The 27,612-nt window shown below is 42.7% G+C and overlaps 1 pseudogene across 1 annotated transcript; it reads left to right on the top strand.

Moving 5' to 3' along the window:
* The first annotated feature begins 443 nt into the window (after nucleotides 1-443).
* Nucleotides 444-27,612, top strand: LOC311293611 (cytosolic phospholipase A2 gamma-like; annotated as a pseudogene). Its single transcript, XR_014630293.1, has 15 exons — nucleotides 444-562; nucleotides 1,304-1,329; nucleotides 1,525-1,633; nucleotides 1,755-1,897; nucleotides 2,079-2,280; nucleotides 3,062-3,164; nucleotides 3,245-3,385; nucleotides 21,841-21,906; nucleotides 22,358-22,381; nucleotides 22,493-22,618; nucleotides 23,430-23,567; nucleotides 26,404-26,481; nucleotides 26,574-26,728; nucleotides 27,048-27,223; nucleotides 27,305-27,612. The product of XR_014630293.1 is annotated as a cytosolic phospholipase A2 gamma-like (transcript).

Genomic DNA, 27,612 nt, shown 5'->3' with positions numbered 1-27,612 from the left:
TTTCAGAAATCTATGCTCATGGAGACAAAAAGCTAAAGGTAATTAGTGAAATTGGAAAATGGAACTTCATAAATGACTGATTTGCTAGAATTTGCTTCACCTATGATGCCTTAAAATTTTTCCAGTGTGCACCTCTGAATTATTCTGATTTTAATATCTTCTTATGATGAATAATGCCTTGTTTTCTCTGAATAAAGATGGCTAAACAAGTAATCCTGCACTTTAGACAATAAAATGTTGGAGGTGGTAATAATGAGAAAAAAGTGTCAGTAAATACAAAGCCATAACCATGTCTTTAATAGGGGGTGGGGCAGACGACTTTTTTTTCTTTTTTTTTTTGACTTGAATTTGCATGCTCAAGTTCTAAGTAAATTACATGGAAGTATGTCAATCTTTTTCTTGTCTCTGCATGTTTTTATACATTTATGGGAACCATCTCCACCCATAATGATACAGTTTAGTTTCAGAGCCCTATAAAAGGGCATCTTTTGCGTTGTCAGAGAGAAAACAACTTCTGTGTTGCTGGAGAAGTCTCAGGATTTTACAAGACTATACAAGAATAGTGAGTATACAATTTAAAGTTTTATGTAGTTTATATATTTTCAGAAATATTTGGCCAATTAAAAGGCTTATTACTGGAATGTAACAGCAGTAGATTGAATGAATTATTGCAGCCTTTTTCTGTAATAGATTTAATACCAGTTAAATAACATAATGATTTGCACACTAAAAAAAACGTGTATAAATACATGATCAATATGAGGCTGGGAAATGTTAAAGGGAAATTTATTTTCAGGATGAGAAAGTTTTCACATTTCCAGACATCAACATCTGTACAAAGTTACTATTCTATAACTGTATGTCTGAAACATACTGCTGCAATTTTTAACCAATAATCTAAAAAAAAACAGTCAAAGAGTTTTTAAAATGCAGGCTATTTATCTGACTCTATTAAAGACTACAATTAAATTACATCACGACTGAACAGCTCTATTATGGCCATTTAATATATTTGTATTGCAATCTACAGAGATTGCAATCTCATACTAATTTGCCCTGTTTAGTAAATCTTGCCTTTTAACTTTTAAACTGAAACAATTATATTTAGCTTAATGTCATTTTCAATTACTTTTGGCCATTAGTCTAGGTGTGTATTCACTTGTACTTGACATGTATGACATGTACTGATTTGCTATTAAAAAAAAAAAAGAAAAAAAGATCAAATTAACATTTTAGATGTACATAAATTTTTGTGGCATTCAGGACCTTTGGTGATTTTCATATGCACTCTACTGTTTTATAGATGAGTTCATCCACACTCCAGGAAAGGTAATCCTGCTCTGATTCCTCTGAAGCAGTGCACTTTATTACATATACTGCTACATTACTTACACAATTAAAGTCTACAACAAAATGGATCATTAGATTTTTTTTTTAATTCAAATCAAGAATATATGAAATCGAAATATTTTTAATAGCAGTGTGTGACGATGTTCATGGTCTGCCTGTCTGTCGCTGCAATAGTAAGGTGAGAATCGAACATTCTCTGGATAACAATGAGGAGGACTTTAGAGTCAGAAGGAGAAACACTGTTCAACAAAGCCTGCAGAACCATGGGATACACTGCAGTGTGGTAAGACATCTTATACTTTATATATCTGCCTGGCTATACCTTCTTGAAATAACCTACAAAAATGATTTTGTAGCTACTGAACATCAAATGCTTGAAAATCAAACTGTGTTTTTTTTTTCAGGATAAGGTGCCAAACATTGCATTACTGGGTTCCGGAGGAGGAGAAAGAGCCATGGTGGGTTTGCTGGGATCCCTGGTTCAGCTCGATAAAGCAGGTCTTCTAGACTGTGTCCTTTATCTGAGTGGAGTCTCTGGATCTACCTGGTATGAACCCTGAGAAAGAACAAACAAACAAATACACACACACACACACACACACACACACACACACACACACACACACACACACACACACACACACACACACACACACACACACACACACACACACACACACAGATTAGTTGAATGTCATAAATGACAGCAGTATGTTGTTCTTCTGAAGGTGTATGGCCTCCTTATATCAGGAACCAGACTGGTCCACCAAACTAGAGGCTGTGAAAGACAAGATCGTCCAGAGACTCAGCGGTCCTGCAGTCAGCTGGGAAGATTCATTTGCCAAACTGAAGAAATATTACGAAGAGAAAGACAACTTCAGCTTGACTGACTTCTGGGCAGCGATGGTCGTCACGACATTTGTGAAAGAGGTCTGTAACTATTCATAACACAGCTTTCATGACTTACGTGACTTGTGAGATGGTCACATTCAGGTTGTGTTAAATATGTTAATATATAGGCTAATATAAATATTTAATAGTATCAATATTGTAATATTGTTCAAAGTACTACAAATGTACCCGCCATCCTCAAATATACATGCATAAAAATGAAAATGTGGAATTCATAATCTAATTTTGACCTGGAAATAAACAAAGTTTTGTCATATAAAAATAAATATGTAAATAAATAACATAAGTAATATAAGATTATACATTTTAGATTGTGCACTTCTAGGTTGCTAATCAAAGTAAATGCAACAGTAATATACTAAAATATTATATCAAGTAATTTTTAAGTAGTTACAAGGAAAAATCTCTCCCTTATTGCTTTAATACTTTATATGGCATTCATTCTTGAAGAAATGTACCCAATATGTTCTCAGTAAGAAGCTCTTTATAAAGTAAAGTCAATTTTGTTTCAGACAGAACCCCCAATATCCTGTTATGAACTCAATGAACTTCAGTATATTTCAAGTGTCTCAAAGCCTTTTTCTTTATCATGTGGTCACTGGAGGAACTGTTGACAGTTTTAGAGCTCTTGCAGGAACATATGGACATTTTATTAGAGATGTTCCCCTTCAGAGGGTATCACCAGTGTGGCTATCTGAGTGAGCTGTTTTATCACTTGGAATTATTTGTAATTGAAGAAATTGTTCTAATTATCCACGGTCTCCTCTACAATAACACACAAGAAATGCGTTCTCTATAGATCGATGAACACACACTCTCAGAGCAGTGGAACCAGCAGAGTAAAGACCCGTATCCAATCTACACAGTGATCGACAAGCAATGCAAACAGCAAAAGGAAGGAGGTCTGTGTGTTTGTGTGAAAGAAAGACAGAGAGTTGATGTGTTTGTGTCAGCTGTTATATGGACGTGTTTCTGTCTGCAGACCCCTGGTTCGAGATCACTCCACATGAAGCAGGTTATTCCCTCACTGGAGCGTTTGTGGAAACATCCAACTTTGGCAGTCAGCTTAAAAATGGCTCTATGAAAAAGGAGCAGCCTGAGATTGACATGCTGTACCTGCAAGGTAACAAACGAATAGATTGGTAGTTTCTGTGATGTGTTGATCCGGCAATCAGGTCTGTAGTTACTCATTTCCAAGTCAAAACTGAAATGTAAATAATAACATTATGACAAGAAATGTTCAAAAATTGTTTACACATCAATTTCTACAGCACATTTAGTATTTGGAGATGAGTTTAGCATGTCCAATATATTATTAAGGGAAATAAATAAAAATATTTGCTAATTTAGTAATTGCACGAAATTGCCCCACTAAACCTGGGGATGTCCTGGGATTCAAATGGAGATATCCTACCTAGGGCAAGAAGCCACCTAGGGAAACTTATCCCATTTATTTGTATAGAATATGTCAAATACATACAGGTGAAACTCGAAAAATTAGAATATCGTGCAAAAGTTTCTTTCTTTCAGTAATTCAACTTAAAAGGTGAAACTAATATATTATATAGACTCATTACATGCAAAGTGAGATATTTCAAGACTTTATTTGTTATAATTTTGATGATTATGGCTTACAGCTTATGAAAACCCCAAATTCAAAATCTCAGAAAATTTGAATATTACATGAAATCAATAAAAAAATGTTTTTTTTTTATTTTATTTTTTTATTAAAGCTGCAGTCCGTAGCTTTTTTGGGTTAAAAATTATCCAAAATAATTTTTTATTTTTTGAGCAAGTACATAACCAGCCAGTGTTCAAAACTATGTGCTTGCCGTAGCTCGATTCAAAATGGTAAGCTTGTAATAATGTTTTTAATTCCAGTGGTACTGGTGGATTTCCACGGGATATTCGAGCATGTCTTTGCGTCATTACGTCACATCTGTCCACATAAAGTCTCGGCTAGTAGGCTATATTGCGTGTGAGGATGTTGGTGGTGGAGTGACAACTGGAGATTCACCCGTTGTAAAACGTACTCGGTTACTAACGTAACCTCGGTTCTCTCTAGTAGAGGGAACGAGTACTGCGTCTTAGCTAAGACGCTGCGGGAAAAGTCTCTTTTCACGAATATTGAAGCAAAAAATTATCCTTAATTTTAATATTTGTAAAACGCATTTGCAACAGTATGCAGCCATAGGCAAGACGGCTCGTTTGCTCATTGGCTGTTCTACGAGCAAATGCATAAGCCTATCGAGCGCAGGCTGATGCAACATCAGACCAATGAGGCCACTTCCCGCCGACGCGGGCGTGGCCTCGCCCTATAAAGGTAGCTCGAAAAGGCTGACTCACTTGATTTATTTCAACGAAGAAGCGAACCAAAGTGAATCGTACGCACGGCAAGGAACGCAGTACTCGTTCCCTCTACTAGAGAGAACCGAGGTTACGTTAGTAACCGAGTACGTTCTCTTACGAGAGTTCTCTCGTACTGCGTCTTAGCTAAGACGCTGCGGGAACCCAATGTAAGACGCCGTGCGTGCAGGGATTAACAACCATAAACCTGGAGGCGGACCCAGGATTTACAGTGCACAATCACCAGAGGGACTCACATAGAGTCCTAGAACAAGAGGAGGAACTCTCCGTTCTGATACGTGGCTGCGTCCGCAGACGCAATATAAGACATCACTTAGACAAGACACCCTTGACTAAAGTGGGAATATGGGTCTTACGTAAAACTGCCCGTAAGATAGTAGTAACGCACTGTGCTTGCATTCTCAGTGTTCAATTACACCGATAACAGCTTAGCCTGCAAAGCGGGAACCTCGAGGTTATAAAACCTGATAAATGTAGACGGCGAGGCCCAGCCTGCCGCCATACAAATATCCTGTAGAGATATCCCACTAGACCAGGCCCACGACGAGGCAACGCCTCTCGTGGAGTGCGCTCTGACACCCAGCGGGCACTGAAGACCTCTGGAGGTGTATGCTAACGCTATGGCGTCAACTATCCATCTGGATAGGCTTTGTTTCGAAACAGCCATTCCCTTGGAACGTCCACTGAACGAGACAAATAGTTGCTCAGTCTGTCTAAAGGCAGCAGAGCGAGACACATAGGCTCTTAAAACCCTGACAGGGCAGAGAGAGCTCAAGTCTCCTTCCTCTTCTAACACCGGCAGGGCGGACAGGGATATAACCTGAGCCCGAAACGGCGTGTTGAGGGATTTCGGCACATAGCCGTGCCTAGGTTTGAGTATGACTCTCGAGTCACTAGGCCCAAACTCCAGACACGACGGGCTCACCGAGAGCGCGTGCAGGTCCCCTATGCGCTTCACTGAAGCAAGGGCCAGCAAAAACACTGTCTTAAATGACAGATGTTTGAGACTAATCGTCTGGATGGGCTCGAAAGGGGGACCTTTCATGGCCTCCAGGACCGTAGAGAGGTCCCAAACAGGGACCGACGGGGGTCTGGGAGGGTTCAGTCTCCTAGCTCCCCTGAGGGAAGCGGATGACCAAATCGTTCCTTCCTATCGACTGACCGAGCGTTGTCTCAGCGAACGCTGCGATAGCCGCCACATATACTTTGAGCGTGGATGGGGCTCTGCCCTTATCCAACAGCTCTTGAAGGAAGGAGAGAACCTCCGTTACCTCACAGTCGAGGGGTGAGCATCCCCGAGCCACACACCAACTGGAGAATACCGACCACTTTGAGGCATAGAGCCGTCGAGTCGACGGTGCTCTAGCCTGAGTGATAGTATTTAGCACTCCTACTGAGAAATCAGCGGGTAACCGTTGAGAGCCCACACGTGTAGGGCCCACAACTTCGGTTGAGGGTGCCAAATCGAGCCCCTGGCCTGCGAGAGAAGGTCCCTTCTCAATGGCACCGGCCATGGGGCAGTGTCTGCCAACTGCATCAGCTCTGGAAACCAAGGTTGGTTCCTCCAGAGTGGTGCTACAAGCAGCACTGAGCATTTCGTTTCCCTCACTCGTTCTAACACCTCTGGAAGGAGGGAGACGGGGGGAAAAGCATAGAGCGGGCAGCGTGGCCACCTCTGGGACAGCGCGCTTTCGCTCTTGGAAAAGAACGCGGGGCAGTGAGCGTTTTCGCTGGACGCGAAGAGGTCCACTTCCGCTCTGCCAAATCTCTCCCACAGCAGCTGGACTGTTTGTGGGTGTAGAGACCATTCGCCCGCGGGAATGTTGTTCCTGGACAGCCTGTCTGGACCCACATTCTGTATCCCAGGCACATGAGCTGCTTTCAGCGAGCGCAAGTTGTGCTGAGCCCATACCAGGAGGCGTTCCGCCAACCTGTACAGATCTCGGGATCTGAGACCGCCCTGGCGATTTATGTAGGACACCACAGACATATTGTCCGAACGGACTAAGACGTGATGGCCCTTGATATGGGGACGAAAACGCGTCAGCGCGTTTTCTACTGCCAGCATTTCCAGACAGTTGATGTGTCGGAGCTTTTCCCGTTCTGACCACAGGCCATATAACGGTGTGCCCTCGAGCAGCGCTCCCCATCCCGAGGTGGAGGCATCCGTAGACACCACTCTCACTCTCGAGGAAGTCCCCAGGCTTGCACCTGTTTGGTACCAGTCGTTCACCGTCCAAGGTTCTAGAGCTGTAACGCAGCTCTGGTTGACCTTGAGGCGCAGTCGACCAGAAGTCCACGCTCTGCGTGGTACCCGCGCTTTCAGCCAGAACTGTAGGGGGCGCATGCGGAGCAGGCCCAGCTGAAGAACTGGCGATGCTGAGGCCATGAGACCTAGCATCTTCTGAAACGTTTTGAGCGGGAAGGACGCGTCGCAGCGGAGAGATCTCGCTGCGCGCTGAATGCCGAGCGCGCGCTGTGGCGACAGCCGCGCCGTCATAGACTGTGAGTCCAGAACTATGCCCAAAAACGAAATCGTTTGACTGGGGTTCAGTGAACTCTTCGTCCAATTGACTCTGAGACCGAGTTTCTCGAGGTGATCGAGTAACATGGTCCTGTGCTCCACGAGCTCTGATCGTGAATGAGCCAGAATCAGCCAGTCGTCCAAATAGTTCAGCACTCGCATGCCTCTGAGTCTGAGAGGGGCGAGCGCTGCGTCCATGCACTTCGTAAATGTGCGAGGTGCTAGGGACAGACCGAATGGCTGGACTGTATACTGGTATGTCTGACCGTCGAAGGCGAATCTCAAGTATTGCCTGTGACGTGACGCTATCTGTATTTGAAAATACGCGTCCTTCAGATCTATTGACATGAACCAGTCTCCTTCGCGAATATGCGCGAGGATTTTCCTGGTCGTAAGCATTCTGAAACTGCGTTTCACTAATGCTTTGTTCAGCTGTCTCAGATCCAGTATGGGTCTGCAGCCCCCGTCTTTTTTGGGAACCAGAAAGTATCTGCTGTACAGCCCCCGTTCGCTTTGAGCATGAGATACAGGCTCTATAGCCCCTTTGCTCATCAGTTTTGAAATTTCGGCTCGGAGTAGGTGTGCTACTTCCGAATTCACCGTAGTTTCGACACGCGCCGTAAAGCGGGGAGGGCGTCGATAAAACTGTAGCGAGTAGCCTCTCTTTATAATGCTTAGCACCCATTCCGAAACCCCTGGAAGCGCTGCCCATGCATCTGCATGGATGGCTAAGGGTTGGATGCGAAGCGCACTCTGTTGGCTGAGCAACGGAAGCGCTTCGGTGTGCTGTAACACAGGCGTTATGTCTGTGGCATTCGAGGCGTGGGGCGCGCTGATGACAGCGGGCAGAGCGCTCGTCCTCGACCCCGCTATGGCGCTTAGCTGAGTGAGGGAGGGCTGAGCGGGTCCCGTGGGACTCATATCGTCTGTGAGTAAATGTGGGCTGGAAGCGCGCACCTTTACTACTTTTGGCGCGTTGTCTGTCTGAGCAGAGCGAACGTGCACAGGTTTCGTTTTTACAGAAACCGTCAGACGTGCGTGGCATAGTGTTCGTGTGCACTGAGGAGTGGGCACGTCTACTATGCAGTGCGCGCGATCGACTTGAGTCGATTTTATGGGCGCGAGCCCTGTGTGAAGGGCTGTGCTTGTGTGTACGGATGGGCACTGAAAAGTGGGCATCAGCGTTACATTTATAGCACCATCGGCCGTGGCCGGGACACCAGAAAATACACTCTTTATGGGATATATCTGGGTAGCCGTGAAAACGGCTTTTGTGTGCAGGCAAGCGGGCAACTGTACGGGCTTGCGCGTTGCATAAGACGCTGAGACAGTCGCAATACCTGGAACTGAAACAGCGGCGCGCTTGGGTGTGAGCCCGGCCGCAGCGGGACTCGTACACCGGCGCTTTCCTAGGCGTGCTAGGATGTTTTCGGGGCTTCCGGTTTCACCACAATCCTCTGCCGTGGACCACGCGGCGCGGGGCGACGGCTGGTAGAGCGAGAGCGAGGTCTCGCGCTGCGTTGCTGTCGTGATGACGCAGCAGGAGGAGGGGGCTGTGGCTGAGAGCTCCGCTGGGTCGGCTTAGCACGACTCGCTGCAGAACTGGAGCGCTTCGGCAGGAAGTGCTTGAAGGCTTGCGACGCTTTCTGGTCCTCTGCGAATCTCTCTATGAACTCATTGACAGAGGATCCGAAGAGGCCAGTGGGATTCAGCGGGGCGTCGAGGAACGCGGTGCGCTCAGACTCGGCCATGTCTGAAAACGTCAGCCACAGATGTCTTTCAGCCACAGTGGCGGAAGCCATAACACGTCCCATAGCTTGAGCGGCAGACTTAGTAGCGCGAAGGGTGAGATCCGAAGCGCTTCTCAAATCCGCGAGGCAGATTGCATCAGGTCCCATCTCGTCCAATTTACGGAGGAGATCTCCCTGGAAAATCTGCAGCGTGGCCATGGTGTGTAGTGCAGACGCAGCCTGCCCAGCAGCGGAAAAGATTCGCGCGAGCAGCGATGACGTCGTGCGGCAGGCTTTGGATGGCAACACTGGTTTCGTCCGCCGTCCAGCAGAGGGCGGGCAAAGGTGCGTCGCTATCGCCTGTTCCACCGGCGGAAGTGACTGGTAGCCTCTGTTTTTAGCATCGTCCAGGGCGGAGAATGCTGGAGAAACAGACGAACGAGTTCGTGCTGAGAAGGGAGCGTTCCAGGCCTTTGCCACTTCTTCATGAAGCTCAGGAAGAAAGGGGGCGGGCTTAGACTCAGGAGAAGCATGCTCACCGGGAAGGAAGCTACCATCCAGCCGGGTACGAGAGGGAGGTGCTGGTGCAAACCACTCGAGGCCGAGACTCGTCGCGGCCAGCGAGAGCACTCGCATCAACTCCTTCTCGATGTTAGCTCGTCTGCTAGGCTTACGAGCAGCGAGCGCGAGATCCTCAGAGCTCGACCAATCGCCGCTGCCCGAAGCTAACAGAGAGCACGTGTCCTCATCCCCCGACGCGGCTCTGAAATCTGCCAGGCGAGTCCGCAGAGTCACCATAGGCATAAGCTCGCAGTGAGGGCAGCCGCCGTCAGCGAGCGCGAGCGCTGCATGATCTTCACCCAGGCAGGAGACACAGATGACATGACGGTCTCCCTCGCTGAGTGGGGCTCGGCACGAGCCGCAGGATAGCATCTTTAAAAAGACGCGAGCTCTTTTACGAGTGTGTGTCGCAGGGCGAACACACACACACACAGAGGAACAGAAAAGGATATGAGCGCCGGAAAGCGCAGCAGGTACGGCAGTGGAAGGCGGCGAAGGCCAGCGACTTCAGATGGCTCGTCCCGCTGATGTGCTTGCACTCAGACGACGCTTGCTTCTATCCGAGATCCAGCGATGAGAGGTTCGCTGAAGAGGTGAAAAATCAAGTGAGTCAGCCTTTTCGAGCTACCTTTATAGGGCGAGGCCACGCCCGCGTCGGCGGGAAGTGGCCTCATTGGTCTGATGTTGCATCAGCCTGCGCTCGATAGGCTTATGCATTTGCTAGTAGAACAGCCAATGAGCAAACGAGCCGTCTTGCCTATGGCTGCATACTGTTGCAAATGCGTTTTACAAATATTAAAATTAAGGATAATTTTTTGCTTCAATATTCGTGAAAAGAGACTTTTCCCGCAGCGTCTTAGCTAAGACGCAGTACGAGAGAACTCTCGTAAGAGAACGCAAAAGACTTCAGACTTGGGAGAAAAAAAGAGACTAACTGGGCCCATTAGCCTGACTACGTCAGACTTCGTACTTCCGCTCAATTTCAGTTCGTTTCTGTACTCAGTCTGAGATAGCGCCTTATCTCTCCGTTTTCCTCCGGCCTCAAAACAGCCGTCCAATCAACGAACAGAGGGCGGGCTGACAGCCGTGACGTAGACGCTAAGATTGTACCGTGGATGCGTAGATTTACTTCACATAATCTGCAAAAGTCGTTCACAGCCATGTTCACTCCGGTATTTCGCTCGATGGTTTTGTTTTCGCATCATACATGTGTTTACAGTGGAAGTTAGATGCGGCTGAGCATGCGCATAACACACGCCATAACCAAACGTTATGTGATTGGCTTACGGGTAACCAGTGATTTTAAACTTCAGACAAGCGCCCCCCCACCGCGAGAAAACACTTTTCAATTACGCCCTTCCAGACTCTGTCTACGAAGTTTGGTATTACCAGGCTACGGGCCCATGCGAAAACAAGGACAAATATCGGAAGGGCATTAAATGTAGTCACGCAATGCTGTTGTTGTTAACATTAACAATTTGAGAACAAAGTATAATTTGCACGGTTTGACGTGATATGATAAGCGAGAGTTAGATTTAATCAGCGCGATTTACTGCAATGCTTTTTCCCCTTAGTTGGTCAGAACACAAGTGGATGTTACTTACTTGTTCAGATGACATTTTCCGGTGAAAATTCTTATGTTGGTCATACTTCCAAAAAGTAGAATCTGTGATTGCGAATGGCAGTATCCACAGCACCAGCGCGGTGATTGACAGCCGTACATTCTCCTCAAAACAGATTTCGAACAGAGATGGCGACAAAGAGGAAAAACTGCGAACTGCAGCTTTAATGTAAATCAAATATTCGTATGTGAAATATGAAGGTGTGGCCAAAGCCAGCTATAAAACTTAAGCAGTTCAAACAAGCTCTTATTAAGAGAAGCAGTTGATCGAAAAGAAGTGGAAAACATATTGTAAGTGTATTTGTGAGTTTTGTCATTTGATTCTAGCGTGTCGTTGCTAGGTAACTTTGTTCGTTTACTGTGTTTACTGTGTTTACTGTGCTGAAAGGGGCGTTGCTGAAATCACGTTTTTCTCTCACTTGTTAGCATGGTTTGTCAGTTTCGTTCTGTGAAATACGAAGGCGGGGGGCCAGCTGAAATCAGTAACGACGTATCAGGCGGGTATATAATCAATTAGTATACCGTGGACGCAGTAGCCCTTGTGTGAAGCCCTCATCGTGTGAAGACCATTGAGTGTCAGTGACTCTACCTGCGTGACTCCACCGAGCAAGGACAACAAGGCACTTGACTATTCTTTTTTTCCTTCCATCCTCTTTTTTTCAGCTTGTTCTCATCTGTTTGTTTTTGTGAGCCGTTTTTCAATATGTGCTTCCTAATCCCTACTATTACTAACACTCGTAAATCAAGTATCACACGTTGGAGGCAGTGCAATCCTAAAAACCTGTGTACATTCCCTGTGTCTCCTAGAACATTACTTTCTTTTCCTGTTGGTCTCTGGAATTGCCAGTCTGCTGTAAACAAAGCAGACTTCATTACATCTGTTTCTAGTCATTCAGGTCTCAACCTCATGGCCCTGACTGAGACCTGGATCAGACCAGAGGACACTTGCCACCCTCTCCACAAATAAACATTTTTCACACACCCCTCGCCTTTCTGGATGGGGTGGAGTACTGGTCTGCTCATCTCCAACGAATGGAAATGTAATCCTTTACCATCTCTGTGTGACAACAGCTCATTTGAATCACATGCAATTACTATCACCAGCCCTATTAAAATCCATTTTGTAGTTGTTTATCGTCCCCCAGATCAGCTTGGCAATTTTTTTGAGGAGTTGGATGTATTACTCTCATCCTTCCCTGAGGGTGGTGGTACTCTGGTAATTCTTGGAGACTTAAACATCCACCTAGAAAAACCTCTGGCTGCTTATTTCCAAACTCTGCTTGCCTCGTTTGACTTCAAACGAGTATCTACTGCGGCTACTCACAAATCATAAACAATTGGATCTTATTTACATGCACAACTGCTCCACTGACCCTACGCTGGTCACTCCACTGCACACCTCAGATCACTTCCTCCTCACTCTTAAACTCAATTAGCACAATTTGGCACCCGCACCCAGACCTCTGGAATCTCCACGTGCCTATGCCCTGAAGTGAAGTCTGTTCGCTACCTGGTGTGCTTTCCGAGGGGAATACCCACAGAGATGGACAGTCACCAGGTGCTTTCCTTCCTGCAGGAAAAGAGGGTCGGCTGACCCCTTTTACTCTGAAAGTGTATGTAGCCGCTATAGCAACATGATGCAATGAATCGTAAGTCCTTAGGGAAGCACGATCTGATCATCAGGATCCTCAGAGGCGACTGGAGATTGAATCCTCCCAGGCCACACCTCAATCCCTCATGAGACATCTCTGTGGTCTTGCTGGCATTTTGGTTACAGAGAGCCCCATTTGGACTTGATGCCCTCTCTTTGAAGACAGTGCTCCTGACTGCACTCACTTCCATCAAAGGTTTTGGGACCTGCAGGCGTTCTCTGTCAGCGAAACGTGCCTTTAGTTTGGTCCTGCATACTCAAGTAATACTGAGACCCCAAACTGGGCTACGAGCCCAAAGTTCCCACCACCCCTTTCAGGGATCAGGAGGCGAACTTACAAGTGCTGCCTCGAGATGAGGCAGACCCATCCTTATCTTTGCTGTGTCCAGTACGTGCCTGCTAGGGCTTGCATAGACTAGTCGAGAGATTGACTACTTCAACCATTAGTCGGCGCTTTCCGAAACAATCGACTACTCGAGTGTGCATTAACCATAAATTAATTCAAAATGGCGAACGTAACCAACACATCAGATGTGTGGAAGTATTTCATCAAGGATGACAAAAATATTGTAATTTGCCAACTCTGTAAGGGGCCGTTCACATATCAGGCCCTATTTTAACGATCTGAAACGCAAGTGACAAAGCGCAAAGCGCAAGTAACTTTGTGGGCGGGTCTTGGCGCTGTTGCTATTTTCCCGGCGGGATAAATGACTCTTGCGCCCGGCGCAAATCTAAAAGGGGTTGGTCTGAAGTAGCTTCATTATTCATAGGTGTGGTTTGGGCGTAACGTGAAATAAACCAATCAGAGCATCATCTCACATTCCCTTTAAGAGCAGACGTGCTTGTTCTAAAGCGGATTCCTATTATAACGGCGGATTTGCCAGGCGCACGGCAGGAGCGTTCACAGCCGAGGAGACCAACGCTCTCGTCACGGCCGTAAAAGAGAGAGAAGTGACGTTGGGGATGGAGAAACACACCCAAATTAGCTTCGGTTAAACAGGCGTATGATAATGTGGGTAAATGTGTAAGCTAGATGTATGCTTGTATAATAAATTGTCTATCTATCTATCTATCTATCTATCTATCTATCTATCTATCTATCTATCTATCTATCTATCTATCTATCTATCTATCGTTTGTAATAATATGATTTGCAAAAATGAAAACTGCTGCTTCTGTGTAGATCAGAGAATCAAAGTGTATGCGCGTTGTGCACGCTATACATTATGGTCAAGCATGCGCCCTTAAAATAGCATAATGAACAACGCGCAACGCGCCACTGACTTTAGACTAGGTTTTTTTCTGGCCAGTGGAGCAATTGTTTTATGGAACAGTAAAATAGCACCAGGGAACGTTTGCGCCGGAACACGCCTCCTTTTTTGCGCTGAACCGCCCAGGGTGTGCAAGTTCATTCCCTAGTTTAGCGACGTGCTTCTGTGGAGGGAAAAGTCCGCTGTGCGTCGGGTGCAAAATAGGAATGAAACATGCGTCGTGTACAAAGTCAATTGCGCTGGGTGCAAGATAGGGCCCATCGTGTCTAAAAATGCGTGGAAAGCGTCTCCTTCTTTCCACAAGTGCTTGCGCTCCCATGACGTCTGTCGTTGCTATGCAACCATGAACTGCGCTCTTCATGATGACAAAGTATCAGCAAAGGATTAATTGATTTCTAGCCCTTGCATGAGCTTTACTACTAGATATATTTATGGAGATGAGAAATAAAAACCCACCCTGTACAGCTATAATTAGCTGTTCGGCCGAGCTTTCGATGATGTTACGGAAAGGCCGAAGCTGATCGGTTGGTCTTTGTCACATGACCTGCGGTGCGCTAGCGGCATTCTTTTTTTTTTTTTTTTTTTTTGATATTTTTATTGAAAAATATGGCACATTGAAAAATACATAACAATGAGGTAGAGATGACACAACAATAAAGCCATACTTAGCTATTTTTCCTTTTTTTTTTAAACGTACAATATGTAAAAAAAAAAAAAAAAAAAAAAAAAACGAGTACACAAAGCAAACGAAGTGCAAAGTTCAAAACATACAGGCATTCACAAGTTCACAAAAGCAGAAATAAATAAATAAATAAAACCAATAACTGATAAACAACAATAAGGGAGGGGGAGGGGAGGGGGGTGTTCCATCAATCAGGGGGAAAAGAGGGAAGAGATTTAAAGAAAGTTAAAAAGGGCTGCCATTTACTGTAAAACTTGTTGGAATTACCTCTCAGAGAATATTTAATCTTTTCTAATTTCAGAAAAAACATAACATCCCTTAGCCATTGAGCGCTGGAAGGGGCTTTTGTAGATTTCCAGTGGAGAAGGAGATGTCGTCTCGCCAGTAAAGATGTGAAAGCAAAGATGTCTAATTGCTTTGATGTAAATCTAGTATAATCCTCTGGGCATCCGAATATGGCAATATGGGGAGAGATAGTTAAATTCGTCACAAGTATTTCAGAGATAATATCAAAGTACCTCTGCCAGAAAGAAAAAACTAACGGGCAAGAATAAAACATATGCGTTAGATTGCAGGGAGAGGTATGGCATTTGTCACAGCTGTCGGTGACAGTGGGAAAAATTTGTGACAGGCGTGCCTTGGAGAAATGGATCCTGTACAATACTTTGAATTGTATCAAAGTTAGACGGGCACAGGTTGAGCTAGAGTGGATTTTGTTGAGGGCAACGTCCCACCATGTGTCATGCAACTCCAACCCAAGTTCACCCTCCCAGGCAGCCTTAACTTTGGTGATGGATGAGGTATCATGATTCAGAAGTTTGTTATAGATTTCTGAAATGAAAGACTTCTGAGGGGGGTCTGGAGAGAGAAATTCTTCCCACACTTGGAGAGGGGGTGATGAGGGAAAGGCCGGGAACAAGGATTTGGCACAGTGCCTGATTTGGAAATAGCGGAAAAGGTGAGATGGCGGGAGTTGAAATTCACTAGACAAATCTGCAAAGCTACGGAAAGTACCATCTCTATAGAAATCTTTAAAAGTTTTCAGGCCTTTGTCATACCATGTAGAAAACGTGGGATCAGATAGGGCAGGTTGAAACAAATGATTTTTTAGCAAAGGAGCTGAAATAGATGGAGAAGTAGATTTAAGATACCTTCTAAGTTGGAACCAAATTTTTAGAGTGGAAATTACCACTGGGTTATCTGTAAAGCCAGAGAAGTTGGTAGGGATAGAGGAGGTGAGCAAAGCCGGCAAAGAGGATGAGCTGCATGAATCTATCTCTAACTTGCACCATGGGGGATGCGTAGATTTGGACCAAAATGAGATCTTATGAATATGTGTTGCCCAGTAGTATAATTGGATATTTGGGAGAGAGAGTCCGGCATTAAGTTTACATCTCTGAAGAATTGATTTACTTATTCTGGATGCCTTTCCACACCATAAAAAGCTAGATATATCCTGATCAATAGTTTTAAAAAAGCGCTTAGATAGGAATAGAGGGAGACATTGGAATAGAAACAAGAACTTGGGTAAAATGTTCATTTTAACTGTGTTGATCCTACCTATAAGCGATAATGGCAAGCCCCTCCATCTTTGAAAGTCAGACTTAATTTTAGACATTAAAGGGGAGAAATTGGCAGAAAAAAGGGAGGTTAGCTTTCTGGTTACATTAACTCCTAAATACTTAAAACCTAAGGGGCTCAATTTGAAGGGGATATCAGACTGACTCAGTTGACAGGCTAGAGCGTTAACAGGATAACATTCGCTTTTGGAGATATTAACTTTGTAACCTGAAAAAGAACCAAATTTCTGAATAAAGGACAAAATTACTGGTATAGAGCGGCCGGGGTCGGAGACATATAACAACAAGTCGTCCGCGTAAAGAGAAAGTTTAAATTCCATTCCAAAACGTGATATACCAGAAAAAATGGAGGAGGATCTCAAATAGATTGACAAAGGCTCTATTGCCAGCGCAAAGAGTAAAGGAGATAATGGACAACCCTGTCGGGTGCCTCGAGATAAAGGAAAATAAGCAGATTGGACGCCATTGGTGGAGATACTAGCTTGTGGAGATGTATAGAGAAGGCGTACCCATGAAATGAATGAATCACCCAACCCGAATTTATTTAGTACGGCAAGCAGGAAGTTCCATTCGACCCTGTCGAATGCCTTCTCAGCGTCAACTGAAATGACCACTTCAGGGGTTATAGTAGAATTTTTCGAGTATATTATATTTAAAAGGGTGCGGACGTTGTAAAATAACTGACGGCCCTTAATAAAGCCAGTTTGCTCTTCTGAAATCATGGCCGGAAGAAATCTTTCCAAGCGGCTGGCCAGAGCCTTAGCAAGGATTTTTGCATCCACGTTTAGTAAAGACAAGGGCCTGTAAGAACCACAGAGGTTGGGATCCTTGTCTTTCTTTAACAGCAGACTTATGGAGGCTCGTCTTAAAGTAAGAGGGAGAGAGCCAACCTGCAGAGGTTCCTTATATACAGAAAGCAATATCGGGGTCAATTTAGATTGAAATCTTTTAAAAAATTCCACTGGGAATCCATCCGGGCCAGGAGCTTTAGAATTCTGCATGTTGTTTATAGCAGTGTTGATTTCATCAACTGATAGCGGCAGATCAAGATCTTTGGTAACATGTGGGCTAATAGTAGGAAAGTCGAGACTATCTAAAAAAGCACCCATGTCAGAAGCGTCAGATGAGGACTCGGACTTATACAGAGAAGAATAGAATGAGCAGAATACAGAGTTAATGGAATTAGGGTCAGTATGCAGTGTGCCTGAGGGATCCTTGATTTGAAGAATCATATGTGAGGCAGCCTGGCGACGCAACTGATGGGCCAGGAGCCGGCTTGCCTTATCGCCATGCTCATAATATGTGGAACGCGAGCGCAAAAGAAGGCGCTCTGCCTCAGTAGTCGTAACGAGGTCAAATTCAGTTTGTAAATCAACACGGTCTTTGAGCAGTTTAGGGGAGGGGCAAGTGGCTAGTTGTTGATCTAATTTGTCCAATCTAGTTGAAAGCTCTTGAAGTTTGGCTATTCGAGTTTTATTTAAATGTGCAGAGTAGGAAATTATTTGACCTCGCAAGTATGCTTTGAGTGATTCCCATAGCAGTGAACAAGAAATAGGATCAGCCTTGTTTTGATTGATCATGATAAAATCATCAATTGAAGATACAATAAAAGAGTTAAATTTATCATCTGATAAGAGCAGAGTATTTAACCTCCATGGTGAGGAGTATCGGGATTGCGGAGAAAGCTGAATATCTAAAGAGAGCGGGGCATGGTCAGAGATAACTATAGGATGATATTTAATCGTTGACACCTTGGAAATAAGTTTAGCATCAATGAAAATATAATCAATCCGAGAGAAGGATTTATGCATATGTGAAAAAAAAGAATACTCCTTGATGGTAGGGTTGTAGAATCTCCAGGGATCAATGCAACCATTCTTGGCCATGAAGTCAGAGAGCGACCTGGACATTAATGATGGGGTCAAACTTTTGGGAGAGGAGCGATCTAACCTAGGATCAATAACACAATTCATGTCCCCTCCAAAGATGAGGAGGTTATCATGCAGAGAAGGGAGACGTTCAAATACCTTATTCATAAAATCTGGGTTATCAAAATTTGGAGCATAGATATTGACCAGTAATACAGGAATGTGTGACAGCGTGCCTGAAATGATTAAATATCTGCCATTTTCATCAGAAATCAATTTAGAAGTAGAGAATTGAACTGATTTACCAATTAAAATAGCAACTCCTCTGGCTTTAGAGTTAAAGTTGGAGTGAAACACCTCAGAGACCCACGGGCATTTTAGCCTGACCTGGTCTGTGGTGCGCATGTGGGTTTCTTGTATAAACACTATGTCCGCATTAAGCCTTTTCAAGTGAGTAAATACCCTAGATCTTTTAATGGGGCTTCCCAAACCCTTGATGTTCCAACTCACAAACCTAATATGAGAACCTCTAATAGTGGGTCCTGAATTTCCAGTGTTGGTAGACATTTATGGATTATTAACTAAGAGCCGTAGATGAATGCAGAACACCACCCCAGAAAGAAAGAGAGAGAAAAAAAAAAAAAAAAAAAAAAAAAGGGGGGGGGGGGGGGGGGTTAACAACAAACACACGCACAGACATACACACATAAACTGGATGGCCAAACAGGCTGAACATTAGCCAAACCCCTCCCACCCTCACCAAAGCACTTACATCGACCCCATCCCCAAACGATGGAGAACCCAGTGCTAACTCCACTAGGAGTAAATTCCCTAAGGGCAAGGCTACCGGCATTTGCCTAATGGAAAGCTTAAGCTTGAGACGGGCTCCCGCAACTTACAACAATAAAGAACAAGGCACCCATGATGAACATCAGCTGTAACAAAGCACTTAGTGTGTTAAGTAAAAAAGATCGTAATTGTCCATACCACTTCCACGATGGTAAAACTGCTTGAAAAGATACCAGATTTCTTACTTGGTTAATGTCTTAATGTATGCTCTGGCGTCCTCCGGTGATTCGAACTCTCTCTCGGTACCGTCATATGTAACACGGAGGCGCGCCGGGTAGAGAAGGCCATACCGTAACCCAGGCAACGTTATCTCACGGAGCTGGCGGCGGATGTCATTGAAGGCAGCACGGGCACGGGCAGTCTTCGCGGTATGGTCAGGGAAGATATGTATAGCCATATCACCGATCTTAATTCTTTGTTGGGCTCTAGCTCGCTGCAGAATGTCCACACAGTCTGTATGATAGTGCAGTCGGGCGATTATGGGACGTGGGCGTTCCCCAGGTTTGGGCTTGGCCTGCAGGGTGCGGTGAGCGCGGTCCAAAATGGGCTCTTTATCCAGCTGAAAGGCCTCTTTGAGCAGAGTGGAGACAGCCGACATCATGGAAGAGCTGGTTGAGTCTTCGGGCACACCTATGATCCTGATATTATTGCGACGCGATCTGGCCTCGAGATCCTCACATTTATTGTCCACTCTTAGCAGCCCGGCAGACAGATGTTCCACTTTAGACTGTAGCGAAGCAATGTCATCACTGCAGGTGGAGAGTGAAGTTTCCATTTCACCTACCGTGCTCTCCAAGGCGCTCACTTTAGCCTGCATGTTTGTAATAGTACCAGTCAATTCGGATTTAACTGCCTGCAACTCCGTCTTGATAGACGTAAAATGTTCGCTTAGGGCAGCCTGGAGCTCGGTTTTGAAAATAGCCGCCATCTCTTTACGAAGTGATGCGAGCAGCTCCTCCTTGAAATCGGGTGGGGCAGCGGACATTACAGCACTGTCGCAAGGGGAGGAGGAATCACTAACAGGCGGGGATGAAGCGTGTGCAGCAGGCCGCTGAAGCGCAGCAGATGGAGCATTGCCAGATTTGGGTTTAGCCGGCATTTTACTCAGCAATAGTAAAAGAAGAAGTGTTAGATAAAACACACACCAAGAAAAATAACGCGAAAATGTGCCAATGAACGTAATTTAACGCTAACTGCAGGAGCTCCGAAAATTGCGTCCTACTCCATAGATCGTTAAGCCGGAAGTTCCGCGCTAGCGGCATTCTGAAAAGTTGAGATGTTTTCATCTCGCCAAGACATCGGCCAAGGCAAAACTAGTGCACCGCACCGTATGTGCGTCGCGACCGCTTCGCTTCCCTCATGAGCGCGCCTACATTTGAAATAACTTAATAAGTAGAGCGCGCAAAAGACGCAATATGTGAACGGCCCCTAAAAGCGGACATTGCGTCTGAAATGAAAGGCAAAAACAGCTATTTATTTGGCTTTACTCTGTGACATGAAAATTTAAATATGTAATGTCATAATTATAATGTTTTGAGAGTTTACTTATGTAATGGTTGCATTAGACTATTAATTAATAAATATTTATTTATAAGAACTTTTCATGTCTTCTCATTTACAGTAGCATAAACCACCAGTAGTCAAGTAACTCGAGTTGTTTTGATAAGGAATCGACTTGCAGAAATCAGTAGTCGTGCAACCCCTAGTGCCTGCACATATATTTGGTCCCCACACAGAGCTTCAGATGCTCTGAGCAGCTCTTTGTCTGTTTCGGAGGGCAGCAAAAGGTGAAGGCTGTCTCTAAACAGAGGTTGGCCGACTGGATAGTGGGTAGGATGTGGTCTCCGTAGTGCTCTATCTGCACTTTTTCAGCACTGTGGTCTGTGCAGCTGTAGATGTATTCCTTAAAAAAGAAAACAAGAACAGAAAAGGACACAGTTAGAAAAGAGAGGTTAAGTTTGATTTACAACACAGTTCCAGAACAGTACAACCAAAATATTCGACTGTGCTGCGCATTTTTTGGAGCTAACTGTTTCAAGAACCTGTGAGAGTACAAGGCCAGCTGTGCACAAAAAAGTGGGCAATACATCTTTGCAAGTACAGTCTGGTGCTTCTGACTCACAAATTTCATATTTTAAGAATTTGCTACTGTACTGACTATTCAAACGCGAGTTTTGGGTTTCACATTCACAATTGCGCGTCGACACAGACAACGACACAGAAGTATGAAAACCAACGCATAGCCTACAGCGTAGAGGCTCTGGCGTAGGTCCAATACAGAAGTATAAATCATAAGTTATTTTAATCAGTAATTATGTCCCCAATGAAATAAAACCTTACCACTCTGATACGTTCTGGTCCAGTCGCGCTGGCCAAGTTGATCGATCATCTTGGTTATGTGTATTTTCCAGATCAGATTCGGGCTCGAATTGATAAGGTAGTACGAGTATCAACATTATCACCTGCCATTATTGCTTTGGGAATTGATGTTTCAAATATGGTAAGGGGAAATCACCGATCACAATGCACTGGATCGCGGGCCAATCAGAGCACACTGCACTTTTCAGAACGATAAGCTTTGTAAAAATCGACGGGTTTCAGAAAGGCGGGGCATAGAGGAGCGACAATAATGTACAATAATGTTCTTTTTTAGAACCGTCATATGACCCCTTTAACCTCAAAATTCGCTTAAATGTCACTAATGTTCAGATAAAAAGACAAGCAGAATTATTCAATAAATGTGTTGAAATGTGATGTGTGTAGGCTATATATATAAATGCAAGTAGCCTACATGAATATATATTTTTTTAAAAATCAGCTTTTGTTCCATTTATCTTAAACTTCCTGTTTGTTGATATTGTGTGTTTTCTGCAGCTCTGTGTGGCAGCGCTTTAGCTGATGGAGACGAGATTGAGAAATTCCTCTGGCAAATAATACAAGGTACAGTTGCAATTGTTCTAAATATTCACTTCTGCCTAAAACTTCCAGTCAATTCATCAAGTGTGTAGAATTTATAGGGACACTAGAGACATGTCCCTACCAATAGATCAAACAATTAAAATACTGTATATTTATTTGCAACCATTGTTGTAATTTGCCTGCATTTGAAATGGGTCTTACCATTCACATTGCATGAGAGGTCAACGGAAATACATAGGCCTACGTTAGAAAACTGCATGCGCTCTTTCAAGGACATGCATTTAAAGCATGTAATTGAGAACACAAGGTAAGTTTAACTTGAACTCAATGTTGTAAAACAATATACGAAGCAAACTGTTAGCTGAAATATCCACAAAAGTAAAAACAACATTGAAATAAGAGAGTTTTAGGGGCTGTAAAGTGCAATTCATTGTCCTCATATGAACTCTGATCTTTTGTTTTTTATTTTTAGAAATCTTTGAGAAAATTGGGAAAGGTAAAGCATTTCTTATTGCTTTTATTTATTGATAAGTTACATGTAGTAAAATATTTGAGAAAACATTTTCAGTGTGTTCATGTTTGTTCAATCAATGTGTGTTTTCTTCAGAAGATCCAGACCCATCTATAGACAAGTGTTTACAGGTGCTATTGAAGCTTGTGGACATGAATCTCTGTGTTTTGGATGGCAAAGATCCTTCTGCTTATGATACACACATCAGAACAACACTGACCGGTAAACATTTTCTTGGGGTTCCTTTTTAAAAAATCTATTTTTGAAGAGACACAAAGAAAAAAAAAAAGTTATTGAACATTCCACTGTTATTGCCCAACAAATATATTTAATTTTGATTCCAATGAAAATGAGGCCCTGAGGGACAGACGTAGAATCTGTTCAGTGGTTTATAGTGTCAGATTTTCACAGTGCCTGTTTTCTTGAGTTTTGTCAGCTAAATGACTGACACTATTACTATTTATACTATTTCAATTCAAATCTCAAGGCTCTATTTCACATCAAATCTGTGTTTAAAATATATTACATTTACTGTTTTGTTTTCAGCAAAATTTAAACATTAATTTTTTTTAATACATTTTTTTTAATTTGAGCAAAAAAATGAAAATACGGGTTGATTTGAACCCCTGCAGACAGTTGGTCAGAACTGTGTAAAAACATGAAGTTGAGAAAATTCACTCTGCAGAATCTAGAATCGTTTACTGGTGATAATTCAAATGCAAATAAGTTAGATTTTTATATGCACGCACACTATATTACATTAATAAGGTCAGGGTGCTGCCAACAAACATGAGATGAAGCTGATCCAGAAAACAGTTCACTTTCACTGCGTCTGCTCAGCACCCCTGTGCTACTTCATGAATCTGTGGTGACGTTGAATATTTTGATTGGTCAAACAGAAATAGTCTTTTTCACAAAACCAATGTTTTGGCCAACAAAAATTAAAGTCATTTGTAAATTATGTTTGTAGTTACACAAACTAGAATTATATGTTGTCAGATAAGAACTCAGTTATGTTCTCCTCTTTTTACAGACCTCGCTGGAGGCGAAAGTCAGCTGATTTTTCCAGAGGAGAAACTGGATCTCACTGACAAAGAAGCTGCAAAACGGTATATGGAGCAGTACACCATGGATGTATGCAACTATTTGAGTGTTCGGGTCAGTGTGCTCGGTAGGTTGAACTGATATACAATGTTCACTTTTGATTTTTAAGCCATATTAATGCAGAAAGCATTAATTCAACTAAACATTTTCATATTTTAAATAGCCATAACTGAGCTTCCAGTTGGAACCGGTGTGATTTAATGCCTAAACCTTCTCATACTAGGACCCTAGAAAGGTAGAATTTATCGCGAGAACCGCTAAACATGTTTTAGTGAAATATGAGGAGAAAACCCATTTGTTTTTTCCCCTCATCAAATTATTAGATTGAGAATGGCTACTTGTCAATTTCATTGCATTAGCATAAGGATTGTCAGGGTTTTTCCTGGGTCAAAAATAGTCTTTGGTGGTGGTGGACGAACACGATCATCCACAAACACACACACACACACACACACACACACACACACACACACACACACACACACACACACACACACACACACACACACACACACACACACACACACACACACACACACACACACACACACACACACACACACACACACACACACACATGTCTGGTTCACTATCTTTGTGGGGACTCTCCATAGACGTAATGGTTTTTATACCGTACAAACTGTATATTCTGTCCCCTTACACTAACCCTACCCCTAAACCTACCCATCACAGGAAACTTTCTGCATTTTTACTTTCTCAAAACAACTCATCCTGTGTGATTTATAAGCCTTTTGAAAAGTGGGGACCGCTGGCTGGTCCCCACAATGTAGGTGATCTCAGGTTTTACTATTCTTATGGGGACATTTGGTCCCCACAATGTAATATAAACAAGGGCACACATACACACACACACACACACAGACAGACAGACAGACAGACACAGACAGTACAAAGTCCCCTACCCATGTGAACTGAGAGCCCCATACTGACAATAAATCCAAAAATAAATGCAAAGAAACAATTTGAAATATTAACTTATCTTATTTATTTATTAAATACAAAATCACTGTCAGGACAGATCATAGTAACAAAAAACAAAGTAACAATTGCAATCAGCAATTGTCATCCGTTGCCATGGTCATAACTTTCAAACGCATTCAATCACGTATTTAAATATGTGTCAATCCAGAAACTTTACAATGTGTAGTTAGCAGCATGAAAAATATATATTAGCTATACACAGAAAACGAGCAAGATCGCTGCCATCATAAACACTTAAGCTGTCAATTACAATGCAAGGTACACAAAGCTGCACTCTTGTTTCAAGCTATTGTTGTTTATAGGATATTAAAGGATTTGCGAGCACACAGAACTCGCTCTGAACAAACACTACACCGTGAGTGGATTTTGACTAAAGCCTGGGACACACTTAACGACTGTAAGGCCGATTATTTTATTATTTGTTTTATTTGTATAGGGACAGATACAATAAACATAGATAAAACTGTGACAACAGCCATCCAATGCGTGTATCATAGTGCTTGTAGCTAAAGCTAATTTGCAACACTTGTCCCTAGAAGGGCTTTTATAAAGTTACATTTATAAGTTATAAATTGATACAGTACAACAGCAAAAAAAATAAAATAAACATATACTAGTTTGTTGCTCAATTAACCAAGGCTTAGTGGCTTGTAAAAAATAATAATATTGAAACTAGATTTTAAATAATCAGGTAATGAATTCCATAATGTTACACCTTTCACTGAGAGGACAGTCTGAGGAAAAGATGTTTTACAAAATAAAATTTTACAATTTCCAATAGAAGCCGCTCTAGTGGATCTGCTGCACCCGTGCAATCTCTCAAAAAATGACATAAGGGCTGAGGTGCAAGACCATTTAAACACAAACTTTACACAGTGGAGAAAAACAAAATGAGCATTAAAAAGCTTAAAATCTTAAAAAAAACACAAAAAAAAACATTAAAAATCTTGTATTTACTTAATATCTGACAATGATGGTGTCTTATTTGCTTTCTATCTAAAATGGTCAAGGCTCTGTTGTAAAGACATTCGATCTGATTAATTACAGACTGATTTGTCTGCAACCAAATAACTAATCCATAGGACATGTGTGATATCATCGAGTTTAAAAACAAAAGGGCTTGATCATATGTTAAACAGTTTCTTATTATTCTGAAGCTAGTAAGATTTGCCTTAATTGTTTTATGTATCTTTTTCACATGACTTTTAAAATGTAACTGATCATCTAAAATCATGCCACAGTATTTTTCTTCTGATACCTGGTCAATAACCTCATCTTTAATTCTAATCTTTAAGGATTCTGCTATAGCTAATTATTATTATTTTTATTTATTTATTGAAAAACATAGATGTTTCTTTTTAATTTTTAAGGTTTAAAATTAATTCTACAATTGATGACCATTTGCTCAGAATGTGATAAACCCAAATGGTGCAGAAACAATACAATACTGTTGATTTTATTCTTCTCTATGATAATTAAGCCGTTTCGGGGATGAGCTCATTCTAAAACATATTTTGGAGTAGAATCTGGGTCGAGGACAACTACAATTTCTTACAAAACCTTTGATGCTCTTCACAGAACGCTTACACAAACATTCACAGGAGCATTTTAAAGGATTTTTTTCTTTTTTTGGTGCTTTGCAATGTTCACCAGTAAAGGAATCTTTAGACTTGATTAATTTCGCTGAGGTTCTTTAGAAAACCAGCTATGTACTAGTTCTTTAAAGCTAAAACAAAAACAAAACACTGATTTGAAGAACCTATAGTGAAACATCAGGAACTTTTTGAATCTCCAAAGAGAATTATAGTCAACCCTATACTCGCAAAGACTGTCCTAAGAACCATTTAGGTAACCAAAGAACCACCAAAGACACTATTTTAAAGAGTGTATTTGTTGTACAGGTCTTTACTACAGCATTTTGAGCTGCATGGCTCAGTGGATATGGGGCAGGACATATAACTTTCTCAACAACATGACAGGTGAGAACAGACATGCTGATTACTGGCAATTCAATATGAATATAAAAAACGGACTGATTTCACGCTGTGATCTCTCACTAAAATATTGTCAGATGAAGCAGTGCCCGCCCCTCTACTGAAAAGTAAGACGAGAGACTTTGAAGACGCTGGACTGTTGCTCAACTCACCCTATTTCCCAGTGCTGAGAGAAGAGAGAAACATTGACCTCATCATTTCCCTGGATTTCAGTGAGGGTGATCCTTTCATGGTATTATTCTCTTTAATATAAAAGTGCACATATTCTCATACAAGGTCTGCATTCTGCATTACTGCATTCATTTAAATGAATAATTCACCTAGAAATGGAAATTCAGTCATAATTTACTCAGCCTCATTTTGTTCCACCCCTTCACAAAAGGAGATTTTTTTGAAGAATATTGCTGAAAACCATTTAAATATGTTTTAATTTAACCATCTTCATGGTTGATGAGAGAGTTATCCGTTAGCAGTCCCATTCGTCCCAGTGGCAGTTTCTCGGCTGACTACCACTTTTAATAGAGTGATGCTGCAATTCTTTTCCACTGCAGACAGTGACAGAAGCTGCCAAGATGTGCAGGGAACGAAACATCCCTTTCCCTGAGGTCAACATTCCCAGTGAGGACTCAGAGAACCCGAAGGACTTCTATGTGTTCAAAGGCCAAAACGTTCCAACCGTGATTTAATTTCAACCGTTTCCCTCTCTTTAATGTGGTCAACTGTGGAGGCAAGTTAAAATTTTACAATATCCTGAATAAAACTGAAATATCAACTGTGTTCTGATTTAAGTGTGTCAATGTTTCTTCAGATGATATTGAGGCCTGGAGGAAGAAATATCCCACGTTTCAAGGTGCTTACAGCGCTGAGATGATCACTGATCTTATGGAGGTCGCTGGAAAAAACATCACAAACAATAAAGCAAAAGTGGTGGAAGAGATTCAGGAGATCATTGAGAAAAAGCGTTAACATGATCCAGGATCCAGCCGATAACATGATTACATTTTACACTGTGTTACTTAATACTGAACTAATGACAATCTAAATACAGGCTAAACTGATCTGCATATAGTTGATTTAACAATACAGTGTTTCATTTCTTTTTCCATCTTTAATAAT

This window comes from Rutilus rutilus, assembly GCF_951802725.1.
Source record: "Rutilus rutilus genome assembly, chromosome: 7".
NCBI lineage: Eukaryota > Metazoa > Chordata > Actinopteri > Cypriniformes > Leuciscidae > Rutilus > Rutilus rutilus.
The sequence above is the reverse complement of the archived record's forward strand: the minus strand, read 5'-3'. Positions and strand labels throughout refer to the sequence as shown.